The sequence below is a fragment of the Poecilia mexicana genome, unplaced genomic scaffold, assembly GCF_051168715.1.
Source record: "Poecilia mexicana isolate PSO_F unplaced genomic scaffold, ASM5116871v1 scaffold_7, whole genome shotgun sequence".
In the NCBI taxonomy this organism is placed as follows: Eukaryota; Metazoa; Chordata; class Actinopteri; order Cyprinodontiformes; family Poeciliidae; genus Poecilia; species Poecilia mexicana.
Genome location: NW_028263376.1, coordinates 16,554,590 through 16,577,818, shown reverse-complemented (window position 1 = coordinate 16,577,818; position 23,229 = coordinate 16,554,590).

Genomic DNA, 23,229 nt, shown 5'->3' with positions numbered 1-23,229 from the left:
CTTTTTTATTTTAGGGTACAATGTGATGAGCCTTTGTGATTTTTTTTGTCATGACTGAAGCTTTTGCAGCAAACACAGGGTTTGATGGATTAAATGCACAGATGGTGTGACATTTTATCACTGAATCACTAGAATCACTCACTTGTGTACCTACAGCACTTTGTTCTAAGTTGCTCTGTAGCACTTTGAAATGAGAGACAACCTTATGGACCATCCATGATTTATCTTCTAACGCTGCTGAGGCTCATAGGAAACGGTGGAAAATAAAACATTTGTTAGCTTTTGTTTCATTATCTAGTAGGAGTAGCACTACTTCAACATATTTTACTCAAGCAAATATTATTAGGTAAAAGTCTACTCAGATACTGAGCATGTGGTTTTATATTTCAAACTTACGTCATCAGACAGACAAAAAAATATATAGTTATTATATGAAACGTTCGGTGCTTTATAGACTACAATGAAACATTAAAGAAGTACTTTTCCAAATATTTGTTTCCAACATATAGCTTGATTAAATAATGCAGTAGGTATGTTTGAACAATATTTCCAGTGATAATGTATAGTGGATCTTTCTCAACTTCACAGTTCTCAGCAGACTCACAGATACAAACTAACATCAGAAGAACAAAGCTTGTGTTCAGATGGAATAAACAAAGAGTAGCTGTGTGTCTGCATCCAGTGCATTTGTTGTATTAAAACATGCTTGTTCTTCATTTAGTGAAGTTACTCACAGTCGGGTTCTTTGTGTTGGGGCATCTAACTGTCCCAGTATTTGTTGTACTGTAGCAAAAAAAAAAAAAAAAAGAAAATCAGCAATCAATATTCAATACTCTGTTCACAACAGCATTGTGCTAATTCACTAACTCAGACCCAATATGCAAGCAAAACAGAGAATTAGACATGATTCCTGCATTTAATCAAAATCAAGGATTATCTATCACTCAGTCATAGCCTTCTAATATCCAGTCTGATTAGTACCAAACGTCTTGATGATACTAATAACTTGGTTCTTGACTTTCACCATCCATATCAGCAGACCTATGAGATGTAACTAGAAAAGTCAACTGCATGCTAAGATAATCCAACATTACAAGTCCTTGTCAAGCACTCAACATACAAAAAAAATCTCTCTTCTCTGAAATTCTTTCATTTCTTTTTTAAATTCAGACTTTTCCTACTCTATATTTTTACACTCTGTGGAAATTTTTGCATGCACTGTGAGGACTCTGACAACAGAAATGCTATCCCCTCTCAAGCCTGAAGTGGATTTACTCTGTCCGTAATTTGACCCATTTTCAGATCTGATTGATGGTTGTCACATCCCAGGTCCTCTGGAGACACCACAGTCCGCCGCAGTCAGAGGTTTATGAGGAATTAACACAGCTGTGGTTGATGGTAAATGACAGATGCTCATTTCCACCAGGGACCTACCTTAGCCATATAAAGGTATTTCTGCTCTCTGCTTCTTCAGCCCGTGTGATTCACTGTAATGAGCTCTGCCCAGCCACTCGTGTCCTTAGAGAGACAGAAAGTCTCCCATTGACTCTCCATGCTGCTCTGACAAGACATTACGGCATAATTACAGGAACATGGCGACACCATCTGCAGCAGAGCTATAGCTGTGACCGGGGTTGCATCTAATAGATGTCCCCGTTCTCGATGACTCTGTTAACCAAATGTACAACAAAGGTTTGCATAATAAAAGACAGAAAACGTTGTTGAGTTTTCCACTTTCCTCACAGTGACTGCGCTTAATGGCATCTTGAATGACTGTCAAGAGAAGCACGTTTTGTTAAATGAGCCAAATGCGAATAATTTAAAAAGAGATGAAGCAGAAAACAGCAGAGATATGGCAAGTTGATAATACCGGATGTGAGGAGATGTGTGAGGCATCCCACACTTAACAAGAAGCAGTAACCCCTCGGTGCTGCCTGAGTCACTGCTTTCTAATTTTAGCAGCAGTCACACCATCCTTCCACAGCTGCAGACATTTATCATTGCTAAAAGTTACTGGCAAACATTATGAGTTTCTTTACTGTTTTTTTTCCTACAAAATATTAAAAAAATATTAGATCAGAGCTGCACTGGGGGAAGTTTTAGCACTGCTGGATTGCAACAAGAAGGCAAAAAAGTCCACATTGGGTTAAAGGATCACTTTGAAATTCTCTTAGGATTGAATATATGTATATTGCTGTGTGTCTATTGAGTTGCCTTATAATTGACTGATTAAATCTCCAATTTGTTCCTAGCCTCTCTGACACCAGGGGAAGGCTACTAGTTCTCTGCAACCCTGTAAAGATTAAGATGCTACAGAAAATAGATGTATGGATTTAAATATTATAATGCTATGCCCATATCTGCAGCTCCAGCTAAAATTCATACTTTATTTTTATTTAGCAGTATAAAATCATGCATAAGAACAAAGAGTGCAAAAGACACATAATTTTGTACCACAGTGATATTAACATGCTTGAAATATTTTATAAATTTGCTAAAGGCAAATGGGAGGATAATTTCACAATTAACCCTTGTGTTTACAAATGGGCTCCAACCGACCCCACACCCAATAAAATATTGTTTATAAAACATTGTAAACATGATCCACATGAGAATCTTCAAAACCAAGAATACCAGAACTTGGGATTGAGGTCCAACTGTGTCCCGGAAAACATCAAGGTTCTCAAGAAAATCTCCTGAAATTAAGTCAAAGTGAGATAAATAAAAGTGCATTATGCCAATTGAGGGGAAGAAAATATGAAACATCAGGACTAAATAAGCACATTTGCAACTCCTTTAAATCATAGAATTGTTTTTTGAGTCAGAAATCTAATTGCACCCAAAACTGTGATGATATATAATTATAATATATTATAAATACTCCAAAATAAGCGTCACATACAATATCTTCATCTAATTCTACCTTCTTATTTTCACAAGTTTGCATGTTTGCTTGACTATAAATCGATTTTATGAGGATTTAAACTTGAAGAAATTATGTGCATTTTATGAAACAAAGTCTTGTCATGTCTGCAAAAAATTTTTATCCTTTATGAGGCATTTTTATAGCGTGGATTTATCAGGGTGAAGTCTGTATAATTTACAGTGTGCTGCTCCCTCATATGTCAGTTACTGTAAATGTCATTTTTTCCCACAAGATTGTTTCTCCATCTTTCACAGAAAGTTCAAAGATCTATGAATGTCCCTCAAATGGTTAAATTATTATTTAGTGATTTGATCAGAAAACAGGTTGGACTGCACAATGTGAGTCTTCCTCCATAAAATATCTGTATTTTTTAATATGAGATTTTCTAACATTATTTGGTTATTGTTGTGATATTTAAACACCAGTTGTGTAGATTTTGTAAGCGGTGGCACTAATCTGTCATCTGTAAGTTGTGAAGTTTATGCTACATAATTGTATCAGGTAGGCCAGACATGCTGCAGTACCAGATGTATGAGTGTTATTCATTTGAAGCCGTGCACTTTTCTACTTGTATTAAAATGCTAAGTTAAGACGCAGCAGAATAATTGGGTGATGGCAGGGATGATCGTGGCTATTATTTGCAGATAGTAAAAAAACAACAACCTTGTTGGTTTTCATTCAAAGTTTCACTAAACTATTTTTATTTAGTTTTGATTTCACCATTTCAGCCAGCATTACTATTTCTTTTTTTATTGAGATCTCTGAGTCATGCCGTCTTGTTCTGACAGATATCAAGCTGCACAAACACTGTTTATTGTTCATAACCCTGAAAAAAGCAATCTCATCTGAGTTTGATGGCAGTGCACCCTCTTGACAGATATGCAACCTGCCTTTTGACTTGAAAAGCAATACAGGGGATGCAGGATGACAGAAGATATTACAAACAGAAATCCCAAAGAATCCCGCCTGATGCTTTATGCTGAAAAACAGGATAAAATATATAATAACCAGATGTGCTGAATCTTTGCTTTGTTGTCTCTGAATAGGGTATATGTCTAATATCTGATTTAATAATGATAAGTGGGATATAGGGTATGAGATCTGACCATATAGAACATGCATAAAGATGTTTACATACTGAAAGTCAAAATCTCGACATTAATGTGTAAAAGCCTTGGATAAAAGTACAACCGCTTCAGTGACTGTTAGCTTGGAAATATTATATCTACACATTATTATTATTATTCCCAGACATAACATAACAGAGCTAGATCTAATGTAAATCTGCACAGTCTTGAACTATCCGGGCATCTGTCCAGTAAATACAAGTTTTAAATGCAATGACCTCAATGCAAGTGGCAGGTCTGTCCTATTAAAAGGTCTCCCCTCTGTGTGTGTAAACAGATCTCTAAAAGGCAATGCCTGGACCTCACATCTATATCTACAAACTTATGTTGAGCTGGAAAAAAATATACTTTAACTACAGTTTGTAAAGAATCTTTAACTTAAACACAGAAATATACACTAAATTTCTGGACACACTTAATATTTTGGTCAGATTGTACATAAAAACAATCTAGTTGGTTCAAAATGTTGTTTTATGTTTGTCACATCACATGAGAGGCAGAATTATGTAAAAAAAAAAATTCAGCTTTAAGTTTTCATAAACGAATCCTAACTGAAACGGAGTCCTTAAAACTATATATATATATAAATGCCAAAAGGACAAATAGCAGGACTCTTTTTCTCTAACATCTTGATGTTTCTTGTCACTTAGCTGAGGCCTGACTGTGTGAAATCAATGTCAAATTTAAATGTTAATAGAATCTTAAATTATTCACCACATAGTTAAACCCATTTGACCTGTTCTCTGGGTTCAAATGACTCTTCTATATAAATATATGATGGAGAATTAAGAGTCTGGCCAAAGTCCAACCTGTGCTCTGTGGTAGAGATGAAGGTTCATTTAAAAAGTAGCAGAATCTCAGCATATATTAAGAATTTTAAGAATATTAAGCAAACATTTTAAATGCTGACATTAAACATCATGGAAAATGTTTAATTCCACACTGAATTTTCAACTTTCCAGGCTTACAATGAAATGATCAACTTTTTATTTTTATGGTAGGATAATTACAAGCTGAAGAAACAAATGCTTAAAAAATCTAAGTGAATAATTTATATTTCTTTACAACCAGCTTGTAATTTAGGCTAACCTTAACTTTGCAAAGAGCTGTTATTTTTTACTATTCCAATCTCTCCACCAACATGAATAAGAGATACGTCAAAGGACACCAGGGGAAGAAAAGCAGAAGATCTGAACATGGCTTGGGCTGCAAATCCATCAATAGTTTAGGTGGGCGATGATTGTTGGCAAAGTGTTTAGGAGATGTAAACACAAATCAAACAGTGAAATGAAGCTGAGCTTTGCCAACAAACCTTATGACAGGTGCGTTTTTTGACAAACTTTAAAAGAGTTAAAGTGCACGTAAGTTTTGTTGATGTCCGTCATGGCAGACACTCTGAAGAGCGTGACGTCACATACGATGGGTCAAAATGTAAAATGGTTTAGTATTCTCCCAAAGACAATGAGCAAAAAACTCCTAAGAAGCAATGAAGAGAAACAACAGCTTAAGAGCTGATATACTCCACTTTATGGGGATCTGAATGCTTAATGCAAGATTCTTCTACACTCTTTACGCAAATGTGTGAATATAACTAAGATGAAATGTATTAATATTTTATACTCCAAACCATTTTGACTTATTTCAAGGGGTTTTCAGGCATTAATTGGGGGGTAGCACCTCTCCATTGTGGTTTTACTGCTTAGTATGTTAAAGCCTAATCAACTTTCTAATGAACCAAAATCTTTATGGGTCAACTTCTACATTGGCAAATGACAAAACGTTCTTAAATCCATAAAATCCTCAAACCACATTATAGGTGTAAAACCATGGTCAGTTCTTGTGACCATGCTTGTTAAATGCATTTAGATGTTTAATGTGTGCAGGCAGGAGGTAGAGGAGGTGAAATGAGGCTTTAGATGCCAGGAGAATTCATTCAAGGATGAAATGTCACCAGTGAGGTAAAACGCCTGATAGATGTGGGTGTGAATAAGCTGGTGGCATCTTCTCAGAATATAATTTCTTCTCCCTGAGAGAAACAGATGAAACTTTCTGTGAATCACCAAGAAATCATTTATCACTTTTATTAGTCTCAAGTTTTTGCTATGCAGCCTGCAGCAATTCAAATAAACACAGCTAGAAGACGGAAAGATTGGAGCCATAATGGCAGCAGCTGAGAGACACTTCCAGATGTTTAATGATTGGACATGATGGCCTTCTTAAAAGCAGCAGCAGCCGCAGTTTTAGCCTGAAACTATTAAACTGTCTGTTTTCACCCATTTGTGAACAATGAACTGCCCCAGAGAATACTAAACATCCATCATGTCATTAGGGACCTGCTCACCATATGCTCAATCCAGTCTCTTTAAAATCACAATAATAATGGTGGGAATGGTGGACGTAAATGGAAGTTGTCATGATTCCGTCTGTTCCCTTCACACAAAGTGACAGAGACTGCCTAGTAGTTCTGCAGTCTATACAGAGAACCACCTGCTCTTAATGCTGCAGAAACCATTTTATTCTTTTCAAAATCATATTTACGTTTTATGGTGAGGCTTTAAACACAGATTCAAAGTGCAGAAATATGCAGTCAATCGAGGCATGTTGTTGTTTTTGTCATCATAATCAGTTTTTTTTTCCTACCATGGTAACCAGTAGCAAAATATACGGTTTTCGAAGTACCGTATTTTCCGCACTATAAGGCGCACCTAAAAACTTTAAATTTCCTCAAAAGCCGACAGTGCGCCTTATAATCCGGTGTGCCTTATATATGGACCGATATTGAGCCACAACAGGTCTAGCAACTACGGTAAGCAGCCGCCGACTTCATTTTCGCCCGTAGAAGAAGAAGCGCGCGGTGCATGCTGGGATAGTTGTCAGAATGCTGGTTTGTTAATAAAGTTTGACTGACCTATCTACCTACCGATCGTCTATAATCAGGTCGTCTGCAGATCATTTAGCACCACGTTCTCCACCAACATGCTGTGTGCAAACGGAGAAGAGTGACCATCGTCCGGCCAAGCCCCGGCCCAATCGCAGGAGGTTCTCCTAACCGACCGGAGTCGGACAGTTTTGTTGACAGTCCCTGTAGTGCAGCTCCATCTAGTGGATGCATAACGTAACTCCAGCCTCTACTGTAGCGTCTATTCTATGCGCCTTATAATGCGGTGTGCCTTATATATGAAAAAGGTTTTAAAATAGGCCTTTCATTGAAGGTGCGCCTTGTAATCCGGTGCGCCTTATAGTGCGGAAAATACGGTATCTCCCAAAAATATGAAAATGTAGAAAATAATATTTTTTCTTTAATGCTACTTCAGTAATGGTTGTTACAATTATATTTATTTTATCTAAATATAAATTAAAGCAAAATTACACAATGTTTAATAAGCTTTCAAAATTGGTAGCAACTTTCCAGACTTATAGCAAAAAATATCTTATTTTTTGTGTTGTTCTGCAAAGAACTCTACATTCTCTATTGGGCTTTTCAGGTTATATTTTGGTGAAGCTGACACCTCACAGGCACAATTGAGAATTTTATTGCAGTTTTCTGGAAAGCAACCTGTTGTAATGTTAAAGTTACATTCCCTTCTCAGCTGTGATGCATTTCTGCTGACTGAACTCACCTGGTCCTTGTTTTACTAATCCCCTACAAAGCTTTTATAAGCCTGTTTGTTTCCTGCACTCCTGTTAGATCCTTGCATTAAACGCCATGCATGATTGCATGTCCTCCTGCTGCCTTGCCAGCTCAACATTGTTCTGGACATTTATTCTCCAGTTATCACATATCTTAACTATAATTTTGAGTTTTTCTTTGAATAATTATCAGTCTGTACAGTGCCTGGCTCGTAACCTACAACAGTTCATGACATAAATGTGTCTTTATTTAACGCAAGAGGAAAGTGAAATATTGGCCGTACAGAACGCAGAGTGGGAGCAACATCACTTTTTTTGTTGTTGTCCATAACTCTGGTGAAAACTGTCAAATCAGGTGACTTTTTCTGATATTATTGGAAACTTTTGGTAAAAACATATTTTCTTCCCCTTCTCAACCACTAGCGGTGGCTAGTTTGGTTCCTCTGCCACCCCAAGCATTTACAGGTGTTATCTATTAGATGACCTTCAAGGTCGTCAAATTTGAAGGTCTAGCCTCTGTAAATAATGAAGCATTGTGAGCTCAAAAACAGAGGAGCTTCAAGTTCCAAACATATTTAGGATAAACCTTTTCCCTCCCATACAATTATTTTTACTCTCCTAGAGTGTCTGTCACATTCAAACATGCAAAGTTTAGCAGCTTATTGCTGCTTTTTGGACATCTGATAGCTACTTTTCTCACCCAAGAGTTGGTATTTTCTTTAAAATACTTTTAAACTATGAATTATATGAATTTTCTTGTGCAACTTGTTTTTCTTTTAAAGTTTACATTCCTTGTTACATGCCTAATAAGAGAAGCAAATCATTTGTGGCAAGTCTTTTGTAGTGCATTAAAGTTTTACGTTGACTTCTAAGATCTTTTCTACCAGCTGCTCTGAATTTTCTTGGCACCTGCCTGTGACATTGTAGCACCCTGACAAGCTGTGTCCCTGTTTTCTCTGCTGTGACCTTCAGACTGTTTCCGGCAGTTCCATATGCAGGCTTTTAAGGAAAACCACACATCACTTTTAATGCAGCTGCTGTTCTGTCTTGTCAATTTGATGCCTAAAAATATGTGACAAGCTTTGAAAACAACAAAGCCCCCACACTTCAATCAAGGAACTAAAGCACTCGCTCGCACACACGGGACAAAAACAAAAAAAAAACAGACATGCACATGTGTTTGCGTGCACAAACATAAAGCCATTCACAGATGCCTATAAGGTGTAGCAATCACTCCACTGAGCTGGATGAGACACCTCAGCAACAGCCGCTGTGCTTGTTTCTTCCCTGAGGCACAGTCATTTAGCCAACAAGACCCGACAGCGGACAGTCAAATATTAGTTTTCTCTGTCTCCCTCAGTACATACCTAGAGGGGTTCTCGGTGCCTCATCCTCCCCCTTCTTCTCTGCTGCCTTCTCCCTCAACCCCAATCTGCTGCTGCACTCATTACTTCTGCAGGATTGATGTTTTCTTTTCATAAAGCACCAAGCTGATATCCCATGGATTTTGAATTAATAAAATATGAAGGACATTAACATTCCCGGCATTGGTGTTTTTGCTATTATTGCAGAGAGGCTAGGGAAGCCTGCGACTCACCCACCCTGTCAATCACCCTCCATGTGCGCTGGCCCCGTCAGGCTGGAGGTGAGCACCGCTGACAGACTTCAAGCAACTATCTCAAGGACATCAGAGGGTATTGTGACACAGGCACGCTACGCCTTTGAAAACCTCTCCTACCACTTAGAATCTCCTTATGCTGGCAAAATAGATACCGAAACAATGTCTGTATTTCATGTTTTTGTTCCCTGGCGCCAAACCTGACATGTAATTGTAGGTTTTTAATTGGTAAACCAATAGACATTCATTTCCATTTCCAGGTGTTGAAATGGATGGACAAGCGTATTTGCTTTTCCTGAAAGCACCATTCAGGAAAATCTTCAATTTTATTCAACTTTAAAGGTTTTTAAATATGCTTTACTGATCAGATTTCTTACTAACTTGAAAATATTTCCTTGTGAACTCAAATTAAAATGCATTAACTTCTCATTTAAACTGTTATTTCGGGGCACTTTAAAAGAAAAGACTATTTATATACAGAAATATATAATCAAATCAATTCAGTAAAAAAATCAGTCCTAATTATAATATGCAATGCAGCTTACAATGATAACTGGTAAATTTCATTCTGTCCAAGGAAACTCAGCCGTTTGCACTGACTTGTTGACTTTAGAGCTTTTCTGAGAAAGTATGTGGCAACTGTTGAAAAGAATTTCTTCTTTTTTACTGGGAAACATCTCCAGCTGTAATGGGTGTAATGGCTCAAAATGGTGGCCAATAAGCAATGGCAAGACTCCTTGCTCTCTAACCATATACTGGGTTACAATTTTTATCCCAAATGTTTGGTGAAAACTGTCTGACAGTTCAAACTCGGCATTTGCGTGAAATGAAAACAGCAGTTTCTGTGTGCATGGCAAATCTAAGTCATTGAATTGTTTGGTTTCTTCTCTTAAAATGCACTTATGTTTAATGCAAAAGTCAATGTGAAGAATAGATTTAGCAGAAGTGGACAGAAGCAGAACGTTGAACCTGGCAGAGTTTATATTCAATAAAATCACTGTAGCCTCTTTCACAAAACATTTAAGGTGAGATTAAGACGTAATTTTTCTCATTTCCATCCACGTCATTTGCTCACATCTGTAGGGTTGTGTAAGGTCAAACTGATTTTACTGGATGAGGAATGGTGTGTGCGTCCAGCAGGCTGCAGGATGTAAATGCATAAGATTCAGAAATCATTTCCAGGAAAGCAATGGTGAGATGCATTATTTACATTTTAAGCCGCTCCTTGGCCAGCAGGATTGCTTCATTGATTTTGTCCAGCATTACTGTTTGGAAAATAATTGTATTGGAGAGATATTTGATTTTATCCATAGTACAGATGATGTTTAACTCCGTCTGCATCCCCACAGTTTGGCGTTCTGGCTTTATTTTTAAATACTCAGCTTTAGGGGAGATCGCGCTCCATACTTGTGATTTTTAAGGGATCTCAGAAAGCAGTTTGTGCTTGTGGGTTTACGACAAATTTTCCATGAAAGAGGTTTAAGTGTGTGTCATTTCTCAGATTTCCTATTCTAAGCAACCTCTTGCCCAGTAATAATTGTCAACACTTCTGCACAGTTTTACTGGTATCCCCTGAAACGTTGCAGTAGTCTTAAAGGAAAGTCTGTTTATATGTTTTTATGTTGCAGCCAGGAAACTGGAAGAAAACCGTATTTGGATAGAACAAGATGAGCCCCGGCACAGGCTACATGTTTCTTTCTCTTACTGTCACACGGGCTGTCCAGCATTATGGCTCCAGGTGGGTTTGTCTGACAGTCTTTAAACATGAGCGATAAGAGAGAATAATTAATTTATCAGAGCGGGGCAGGCTTTAATCCCCGGTGTCCTGGTGATAAGGGAAGGTTTCTTCTCCCCTGATCCCTCTGCCGATATGGACCTTTTTTTTTTCCTCAGCGGTTTCCCGTTAATAAGCCTGTCAAAGAGGCGAACGGCTTTGGGCTCTGTCTCGTACAGGTTATCTCTCTGCCACACGTTCCAATCGACTCTCTGACAGCCAGCAGCAACCAGGTTGCCGGGCCTTTGAAACTCTGGGAGAGAGGGGCCTGTGGGCTCCTCTTTGAGGCGGTCTTGTCATTTAGACCTGCTAATTCAAATATCAGGTTGGGGACACAGGAGAAGAGAGAACAATGCCCACTGGACTTCGTAATGGCCAAAATGACACCTAGTAAATTTGCTTTTTAATGAGCAATAACATTGTCAACTTCTCTTCCTTTGGTTCCTTGCATGTTTCTATAATTCTCCTATTTCAGTCTGTCTCCCTTTGCAGACCAGCACTGACACCAAAGGAGGGCAATGGCTTCCCCTAACTTTGCTGCCCCCCTCTAGTATGCTTCATATTTTTATACATTGATTTAAAGCTGCAGTTTGTAACTTTTACAAAAATCTGTTTTTTTTTTACATATTTGTTAAAATATATAAAAAAATATTTACATATTATATGAGACAATGTGTGAAAAGCTCAAACTCCTTCACCTCCTTGAAGCACTACTATTGCTGTCCGAAGAAATGCACCGCTCCCGGTCAAAAACAACAATCAGAGCTACGGGGAGTGTCTTAGCATTGTCAATCACCCCTGTGTATGCACTGCTAAATGTGCTAATAGCAGAGAAACATCTCACTTTTACACTAAAGGTGTTTTATCTGTTGTCATCTGTAGCTATGCTAGCTAACCTGAGCTTTTGTGACTGGCTTCCATGTGGTGAATTTTCTTTTGTTTCCTTCTTGATTTCCCTAAAGCATCACCTTTTGAAAATCCTGGATGTTTCCTTTTTAGATGGGTAAAGAAGACCTTAACAGAGACCCACAACTCTTTTACAAATACTTGTGAGTTACTTTGCCGTTTGATGCACACCGAGGTTTTCATACACCAGAAAAGTCACTAAGATTAAAAATATTGTCACTACATCCGACATAATTGCTCATTGGCACAAAGAACATCATTTTAAAATCCCATCTTTGATGTTGTGCTGTTTCTCTATTGATCGCCTGTGCTCAGTTTTTTTTTTCTTTATTATTTTTATCTTTGAACCAGCAGACCAGTTTATGCACGATCAAGTCAAGGTCAGGTCTGAGTGATTCACTTTATGCTCTTGCTTTGCCAGTCTGATTATATTTGTCTGTCTTCTGGCTAACTAGAGCACTTCAGCTTTTCCAATTTGCCCAGCCCCCATTCTGGAAAAAAAAAAACATTTAGCCAATGCTGCTCCTTATCTCTTTCGCTCCTCTAATCTCCTGTGAGCCGCAGGAGTGGAGGCAGAAGGGCCAGCATTGTCCGGAGATGTGAACCTGCAACCTTTTCAATTTCACCCTGCGCTTCAAAGCCCTTCCGCCTGGATGATCTCACGTCCTGGACAAAGGTGCCATTTGCTTTTCATTTCCGCCACGATAAGAGAGGAGAAAAAAAGTATTGTATATTGTAATGCTCCCTCACCTTTCTGACATCAGCAAAATTGAGGTGCAGGTGAAAGATCGATACAAATTAAAAGTAAATACAAAAAGAGGTAATAAGGAGGAGGGGATGCATGTTTGGGAATCTATTTCCTTTGTCTAGCTTCTTTCAGCCTGGAGACTTCATTTTGTTCAAGTGGTGGCAACAGAGAAGAACAAAAATCGAAAGGAAAAAACCTTACAGATTGAAAGTTCTTAATTGAAATATTTTCTTATTGATTGCTTTTTAGTGATTTGTCCTCCCTGGATATTAGGGTTGAACATTTCTAAAAACATAGAATTACCCTCCGTCAAGGCAGGCTTGTCATGTTGCACAAAAATTGCACAGAATTTTAGTCATTTTGAGGATCTAAGCAAGAGATTAACAGAAATGACTCTTACAATGTTAAAGTCACAGAATCACATTTAATGGTTGGTTGTTAGAGATCAGACAGTCATTATGTTTGTATCATTAAATCTGGGTGAGTGATGCACAGGCTGTTCAATTTTTAAATGAGCTCATTATATAGCGTACTTATTGTGCAGGAAATATGGTGTTATATTTGTCATTTTTTTCTTACATTATTAACATCTTTATACAAACAGCCAAAGAGAATTTGCAATAGCCGTCCCTAGCTCGTCTTTTAGCTATATAAAATCATAAAGATTCCTAAGGCGTGTTTAAAATGCAAACATAAAACACAATAAAAGCATAAGTCATCGGGACCCAACAACACAAAATTATGCCACTGGCTCCACATAAAACTGTCATTTGCATACATCTTGAAATATCACTCAGACAGGACATGAATACAACAAATAAGTTTTATTTAATTTCTTTAAAAATCTGGACCAAGAACTGAGTAATGGGGTAAACCTTAGTGTTTTTTAAGCAACAATTTCTCACCACTGACAGTGAATATAAAAGCATCCACCCCCTTAGATGTTTTTATTACTTTTACAAATCAATCATTACATATACTAAATCAATTATTTTTTCTTTACCAGAAAAAGACAATGAAACCCTTTGTCAAAATGAAAACTTTTCAATAAAATGACATAAAAATGTGTGACACAAAATAAGTGACTGAATACACTATAAAAACAAAATTTTACAAAGTATTTTTGGTCTAATTTCTAGTGCAAATATCTTAGTACATTTGAATTAAGACAAAACTATTTTATAAGCAACTTTTCAGCAAGAATCTGGTTTTAAGTCAATAATTCCTTTATACTGATTCTAAATAACTTCCCCTGGCAGATTATTTCACTATAACATGGGAAAATGTCTTGCTATAGTTGGGTAAAGCTGGTTAACAGTTCCCACATTGTTTTAGGGAACCACCTAGACAACCAGCTGTTCAATAACAGTTTGCCACTGAACATGTCATCTTTGGCCAGATCAGGAAGGGGGCGGGAATTTGACAGTTTTTTAAACTTACACATTGAAGCAACACCAATTTTATTGACCTTCGACCACTAAAATTATTCCAGCAGAATTAGAATTAACTAGAAACTACCTTGAAGACATTAAAGTAATTGCAATCAACTCAATTTTCACAACCAACAGTGAATTTGCAGAAGCTGTATGAAACTTCGAAGCAGTATTTTTGATTAGCCTGGTATGTTCCATACCATTCTACCAACCAAACTTAGTAGAAAAAAAAACCTGCTTGTTGGTGTTCAAACTTTCGAGCTGCGCAGTTTTCTGTAAACCAGTCATTTTTCATCTGGACTGGTGTAACTGAGCGTCCTGCTGCTTGGTCAATGTAGCGCAAGACACAGTTTTGTTTTATGTTTTTTCAATGAGCCACAATGCTGCAGTTTTAGCTTCGAGGCTAGATTTATTGTAACGTTTTTCCTTCTCCTTCCCACCTGCACGTGCCACCTTCGCCGTATCATTATTCTTAACCAGCGTCCTTTCCGTGCTCTTGTACCGACAAGGAGGAAACCTGCAATGTGGTGTTCTGTCATAATAGCAGCAATATCTACACAACATTAAGCAGATTACATTTGGCTGGAGGCATTTCCCAGCACTGAAACACACCCCACGGCGAGGCAGGTGGCCTTGCATCCATCAAACCAACCACTGCCAAGACCGCTGGACAGAATAAGAAAAATGGTTGCTCACTATAATTGTCTGCCCTCTCTTACTATTCTGTTTTCTAACAGTGCTGCATTTTCATATGACAACTGGGGAAATAAAGATGGCTGCTGTTTCTCCAGGTGCAACAATGAAACTCTTAAAAACATTAAAATTTACACCTTTTAAGACAAAACCAAAAGGTTGAATCTTCAAAATCTACTTGCAGCTGTAAGCTGAATAAAAATTAGGTTTTGTTTCTAAGAAAGATGATTTGGATGTTTCTTTTCAATTTTTATTTTCTAAAATTAATTAATCAGAGCTGGGAGGAGGGTCTTAACAATGCCAATCATGCTTGTGTACATGCTGCTCACACCTCCCCCCTTGTTCTCTGCTACGCAACAACTAGTTCCCCTCAATGGAGCAGCCATGAATGCTGAGGCTAGTAATTACATGACCACTGATGATGTGGATGAACAGTTTTTTATAATATTGCAGAAATTCCATACATTGGAAAAATATGATGAAAAGAAAAGGAGTTGTATTTTCCATCCATCCGTCTGTCTGTCCGACTTCGAACTTTGAAAGTTTGAGTCTTGAAAATTTTGGGAATTTTAAAGCTTTCAATAACATACGTTAACATCATTTGCATCTAACATAATATTGGGAAAACCTCAAGAAGGATAAATACTTTTCCGCAGTACTGTACATCCTCAGACAGCCTTAAAATATGACTACGGTGGGTACATACCAAGCATTTAAGGCTTGGAAGTGGGAATTTCTCTTGTTATTGCTTATGCAAAAGTGAAGAGGGCCTGCAGAATGACAATCAAATTAAAAACAAATGAATCCTACAGAGTTTAAAAAGAAGACAAAACAGGAACCTATCATTATTCTTTGATTTATGGACAACAGTTCTTGGCAGGTTGGGTCATTGAGCAGGTGGGTGTGCATTACAGCAGTCCCATTGCCAAATCACCTGCCAGTCAATAACCTATTTATTTTAATTTCACAGCCTATATGAGCAAAGCATATTGACAAACTGCAGAATGCACCTCCGGAGACCTCCAGCTGGATAAACCAGATAAACTGCATTTGAAAAATTCAATCTTCTGTCCATGGATGCTCTTAAGTTTCTATAAATTATTAAAAACCTGCACACTACTAAAGTGTGGGAGAGAAATTATATAGTTAAGTTGATTTCTGTGATTTCATTGGGGAGGGTTGGTGATCAGTTGTTACACAGAAACTCTTGTTCCCTGGATGAATTTTCAGCCATTTGCTCTCAGAAGAGACACAGTCACTAACTGGCCTTTATGAATCTTTCAGCAGAGAGAAAAATATGGCATTTAAACATTTAATAACGTGTCCCTCCTTTAATGTAAAACTGGTTCAATATGTTGTGTTGTACACTGACATTTTAAATAAGGGTTTCCTTGCTGTTCTCCAGGCATTCATTCAGAGGTAAATATTGAAGACGATGTCAAATGAAAGTGCGACAGATCGGTGACGGACCCGTCTCAAGTTTTTTTTTATTAAAAAAACTAAATCACGAGTTGCAAACTTTGTGATCCGTCCCTTTTTGTGTCTCAGAGACATCTGAAGGTGACTCTCTCCACAAGTTCATTTTTGATGCCTCTGTCCTGTCGCAGTCAATAAGCCATTTAATCTTAGTGCTCAGCCGAGTCGATGAGCCAGTGTTGTGTCCAGGGCTTATGGCAGACAAGAGGAAAGCCTTGCCCAGCTCTGATAAACTATTTATTTCCTTGAGCTGCTTTGTCTTCAATTTGAATCAAAGAGAATCGCTCTTGGCCTATTTCGATCCTGGGCACCTCGTTTTAATGAGCTACTTTAATCCAGAGCAGCAAATGTAGCTTGCCTTTCAGCACGACAGAAACATGCTAGATTAGAGGATTACTCGCATTCTTGCATTCATGTACTAATTTATAAGCACAAGCTATTCTAGGAATGCAGTTCAAACTTGAACATTTAGTGACTAATTCCAACCTTAAGGAATATTAGCAGCCATATACGCTCCTGTTTACATGTTACGCATGTACAATGTTTTTCATTTACAAGTATAACCCTTGAGGAAGAATATTCTCAGAGATTCATGCTGTGGATAAACACCATCTGGAGGTATGATAGACTCTGTGGTGATTGCATATTAGCAGAAAATAATAGGCGCTAAAAGGCACTGGATAAAGATTGTAATGACTAAACTTGAAGTCTAAAATTAAAACAAGATCGAATAAGTCTCATTTGAGCTTGGATGACATGAAAAATGAAGAGGCTACTTGTTATGTTAAGTCCTTTCAAACAGTTGCGACTGGTGAAGAAATATTCTTGGTATAGCGTCTGTTCATTAAACCCACATCCACCTCACTGTGTCTGACCATTGCCTGTTTTGGATTGCAAATTGTTGGTGTTTTGGTGGAGTTTGTTTGTGCCGCTCTTGGGCGTAAGAAGCTCACCCTGATCAAAGGTGTTGGATTTATCCTCTGTCTGTAAAGTAAAGTACTTTGAACTGCCATGTTACTGAAATGTGCTATGCAAATAAACCTGACTTGATCCACTTAGCAATCTTGGTTAGGTAAGGTTTTCCTCCTCCTCAGTAGTAGTCAGAGATTAGTCAGGACAACAAACTCTCCCAGAACAGCCAAAACTGTTCTGGGAGAACAGTTTTGGCTGTTCTCCCAAAGGCCAAATATTACATAAAAATGTATTTTATTGTCCAAACTAATGGACTTTTTATCAAATTCCCCTCACATTTTTCTCAGTTTGTTGGTCTTCACACTAAAGCCATCATATTCCTGGCCAAAACCAGCCTTAAGTCATTTAGGATTGACTGCTTTAAATTGGCCAAGAAGTAGTTCAACACATCACTCTAATTCAAGCCATCCTGGACAAGATGCGAACATCAATGTCCCAATAGTCTCTTTGATTTAGTGCACTTATACACTGTGATGAAAACGAATGCTTATGCTTTCCACTCATTAAATGCACCAGACGAGAATGTCTGGAGACCAGTGCTTCATTTTAATGGGATAATATATGTTCTCATTAGCCCTTTTTATTGCAGTATTATCTCCCTGGTGCTGACAGACTGTTTTTGTGCTTTAATGCTAGTTCTCTCCCAGTCAGGTTTTTTATGCCCTTCCAGCCCAACTGCAGTGAATGCTGTGTAAAATTATGTAGAAACAAGTAACATACAACACTTACTAACCATATCTGCATTTTACACCAATTGCACAATTTCCTATGTAATTTTTGTGCCGAAAAAGGAAACTTTTTGAAATAATAAATTGTTTGTACAGGTCAATCTTGCTTCTTATTTAAAAACTCAATGAATAAATTTAGACCAGTGTTTTTCAGTTCCAGCCCTCAGGGACTACTGCCCTGCATGTTTCAGGTGTTTCCCTTTGACCACACACCTGACTTGAATAATTGGGTGATTAACAGGCTTCTGCAGCACATGATGGCTGCAAAGGACGCGATGCAATCATTTGAATTTGGTGTTCGGAAACAGAGACGCATCTAAGATGTGCAGGGCAGTGATCCCTGAGGACTGGAACTGAGAAACACTGATTTACACCTTCAATAACATGTGAATTAGAAAAGCCAAACAAATCTCACTAAATGGTCTTAAAGACGCTGACTAGTGCTGTAATTGTTGTACTTAGAAATATCAATATGCACCATGAATAATTATGGAGGTTTTACCCTGACAGGATTTTACCAGAATAAAGTTCTTAAACATTAAGTGCTCAGCAGAGAATAGCTGCTCATTTTGATTGCATGTATCTGACCACCTGATATTTATAAATATGGAGACTGAGCAACGTTTTACAAATGTAAAGACAGAGTGTGAAGTATTCAAGTTACACATGAGTTTTAATGGGTTCAGCCACATGTATGGCTTTTTTTTTTTTTACACACATTAACAGTATTTAATAAACAAACATATATTCTGCTGTGTGAAAAGCCTGGCAGAGACCCAGCAATAATAATGGTTTAAATTTCTCCATTTATCCGGGGTCGGGTCTCGGGGGCAGCAGCCTAACAGAGGAGACCCAGACTTCTCACTCCAAAAATGTTAAATTCTGATATTTTTAATACAAAGTGAATCTTTGACTTCTGATAAAAGTCAGTTTATGCCTTTCTCTTGCCTGCTTGTGTTGTTAGAAATCTGGAATGAATATGAATTAGGTTAAATATTTACTTTTGTACTCAAATACCATTGCGTGGCCCACAGATCAAGACACTTGCAGCTTTTGTGGGGGACAATCAGCACGAGGGGTGTTGTTGGGCAAAGTGCAGTGGGACGCCTCCCAGCCTCCTCGGGATCCAGCCACAGAACATCTCAGTAAATGCGGTCAGACAGATGAGTCTCGCCTCGGAGCGCTGCCTCCCAAGGGCAGAGTGACATTTTCTGGGGACAATATGGGACTGCTGTGACAGGAAAAAAACAAAACCCCAACGCTCTTCAGTTCTGTCCCCGCTCTCCTTCTCCCCCCCCCATCACTCTATCCTTTTTTCCGTTCTAGCTCATCCCTTTCTCCACTAATTTCCCTGGTCCTCTGTGCTGCAGTAACCGCCGAGTGCCTTTTTTATTATCTTACAGGTCAGAAGACTTGACAAAGTTCCAAAAGCCTGGTGGCACTGCATCAGGAAGGAAAATGGCTGAAAATGTGACTGAGTTCAACAAAGGAAAATGATTACTGACAGTAAATATACAGAGCAGCAGTACATGCACGTTTCCTAAAAGTCTGATGTCAACAGCTCTTATAGATTTGTTGTAATGAGTATAAAAGGACATTTAAAGGACATATCTAAATAGTTTTACAACATTTACTTTTCTGTTAAATTCTGGCTGGTTGGATATTTCAGTTAGACTTATAGTTCTCTGACTAAAGTCAAGAAATGTATTAAAGTGAGTGAAAGAAAATGTCAATAACACAGCTGAGAGTTGTGAGTGATGGATTATGTGACGTTCACCGAACTCAGACTTTATTTCTGAATACAGTTTTTATCCAAGACAAAAGTAATGGCAAACCCTCCAACTCAAAGAATATAGTGAAGACTAAAAAAACTTAATCTTGTTAGCTCAGGGATTTAAAAGGTGATTTTTGTCAAGTCTAACTTTTTTTTTCACTATGTAGCAGAAGATGAATATTCTTCTCCTCACCAGTATTTGCACATAGACCTGCTATGACAAGCCATTCATAATCCAAAGTGAAGTTTATGTTGGGTGAAGAAAAAGATATGTCTTGACTTGTTTTTTTGCTACAAAAGTACTTTAAATTTATTGCTCTGCTTGAAAAATGTATAGAAAAAGCTGATTCATTAATCTGTAACTATGGTTATATTTTCTCAAAAACTTGCAACCTTAATTACATGTTGACATTTTAAATTATTTGTAAGCTTTTGAGTGTTTCTTATAATTTTCTCTTTGCTCATTATTCAGTTGACGTAAGCTGTAAAAGTAAGTAGATCAAAGAAGAAAAAACCCCTGAAAATCCACTCCTTGAGGCATAGAAAACTTGTTTGACATACAAACCAGATTAACGATCATCAAGCACATATACCAACAGTTTGTTCTAGCTACGTGTCGGCGTCCCTGTATGTATTTACTGTTCAGCCTCTCGTTCGCCGCTGTCATCCATTTGAGTCACAACGCACATCTGTCATTGTGGATCGGCACTGTGGTCTGTGTGACAGATGAGTCCTTCCCTCTCAGCGGGGACGCTCTCCGGGGAGGTGCAAATTTCTGCGCATCCAAGCGTTGGCAATCATGCACAGCACCTTGATGAGAGAGGGGCCCCCGCCACTTGATTGACTGACGCGCTAACGTGACGAGATGGCTACAAACAGCAGAGGCAGAGAGGCACATAAAGACCCCAGGCAAGCAGCCACGTCCTCGACACACAGAAACATGCTTGGATCCACGGAACAAATCAGCGCACATTAAGAGCTCATCTTCCTTCCCTCGTCTTGTGCTAGACTGTTTGACTCACTGATATCTATGGCTAATCTAGTTAGCATATGTCACAAAGCTGCAGACAGCTTGCAATGAATCCTGCATGAACCTGGTGTTACAGCTGATTTTGTAAAACACAAGGCTCTCAATTGTCGACAATACTTAGTCTACTTTGAAAGGAGCATATTATTTGTTGGACAATATTATATAAAATAGGCTTCACATCATGTTATAATGTTATTCCCTCATCAAAACCATACCCGGAGTCTTGTTTCGATTATTTCATGCATGTTTGAGAAATCCTTTAATCTCCATGGCAACCATTAAGCTGTGCAAAACACCTGGTGGGGCAGAGCGCCGCCTTTGAGATGGAGTTCTTCCTCTGAGTTGCAATTTGCAGTCTTCCAAACTTCAACCTCATAGAGCGCCCGTCCCCCGTGATTCCCCAGTCAGCTCCTTCAGACTAGCCAGTAGCAATTAGCAAATACCCTGTGGAGCTCGTTATATAATCTACTTCTCACTGCAATGCTGGTGAAAAATATTTTGAATGGGTTAATAGAGGGGTGGTGTTGTGATGACTTCCTGAAGGAGGAGATTCAGAAAAAGCAGGAGTTTTTAAAGAGACAGAGGCCCAATAACAAGCTGTTAAATTAGGAAATACAAATTCTTTTAAGTCATATTTGACATATATATATATATATAGCGTTTTTATAACATCCAAAGTTGACATGGTTATTTGATTATGCAGTAAAGTGGCACTTTGTGCCTGGAAAACACATAATAGTGCCCCTTTAATATTCAAGGGTTTAGTGACAGTCTGGGTTAAATCTAGCTGCTCGTGTGTTTTTCTCTTGTTGCTCTGCTAAAGCCAACTAGATCCAATTAAGACTTTTGTTCAGGTCCTACATGCCGCGCTCTGCAGTGGCATCCTGCAGGTAGACATTTACAGGGTAGGACGAGGACTCCAAAGAGGTCGGTGTGTTACACAAGGGTTGTTTGACACTCTGCTGTGATTGCTCTACTTTAAGTGCCGGGTTTCGCTGCAGGAGGTTAACGGGCTCAGTTCGAGTCAGTCTGCCCCCATCGAATGAGGACAGGCACTAGGGTCCAGCAGCAGGACAGTGATTGGGTGAGAAACTCGGACTGAAAGTGAGCGAGAGGAAGCGCTCAGCGGTCCTGCTGTTTGTTTAAGAGCAGTAAGCCTAATGGAAAAGGCTAATGGCCTAATTGTTGTGAGTGGCAACGGACGGTACCTGACGAGAGTAATTAATCAGAGTTGGCTGAAAATGCTAGAGGCTTGGATACCAAGAAACAAATGTGTGTGTTGATTAGTATGTGTGGGGTGTTGGGGGGGTTATCTTCCTTGTCCTTTTGGCTCCCACTGGTTCAAAACCCCCACTGACATGCTCAGAGCTGTGCCTGTCACATTTAGTTACTTAACTACAAAGGACAGAACCAATGCAAAAATAAATAGAGTATGTTTCCCAATCATACAGAAATGCCTTGGAACAACCTTTTCCATTATGTCACTTTACAATCTCAAATACAATTTATTGAGATTTTATGTAATAGTCCAACACAAAATAGCATATAATTGTAAAATGAAACTACCGTATTTTCCGCACTATAAGGCGCACCTATAAACCTTCAATTTCCTCAAAAGCCGACAGTGCGCCTTATATATGGACCAATATTGAGCCACAACAGGTCTAGCAACTACGGTAAGCAGCCGCCGACTTCATTTTCGCCCGTAGAAGAAGAAGCGCGCGGTGCATGCTGGGATAGTTGTCAGATGGTTTGCTAATAAAGTTTGCCTGAGCTATCTACGTCTATAGTCAGGTCGTCTGCAGGTCATTTAGCACCACGTTCTCCACGAACATGCAGTGCGCGAACGGAGAAGGGTGACCATCGTCCGGCCACGCCCCGGCCCAGTCGCGGAAGGCTCTCCTCGCCGACCGGAGTCGGACTGTTTTGTTGACATTCTTTATGTCAACAAAGTGGCTTTAGACAATCATCCGGGGTGCTTCGACTAGGGTTACCAAGGGACCAGCCCCTATACATTTAAAGCCGGGGAGGGGGAAGAGGGACAGAGTCTGCGGCGGCAGAGTGTCGGTTGGTCTGTTACTCAGAAAGCAGTTGGGCACAATATCGCAACACCTTGAGTGAAACAATGACTGGGGCAGCCTACTATATAAAGTACTTGGGGACCATTTCTTCATTATTACACATCCACATTTGTGGAGTACGGAACTAATCGCATCCTGTTCAATTCGGGACTGGTAGCAATTTTAACCATAGCGTTCATTTTTTGCGCCTTATAAATTATAAAAGTTTTAAAATAGGCCATTTATTGAAGGTGTGCCTTATAGTGTGGAAAATACGGTAAATGGTTTTTAATGTTAGTAATACAGCCTTTTATGTAAACAGCTTTTTACTGTA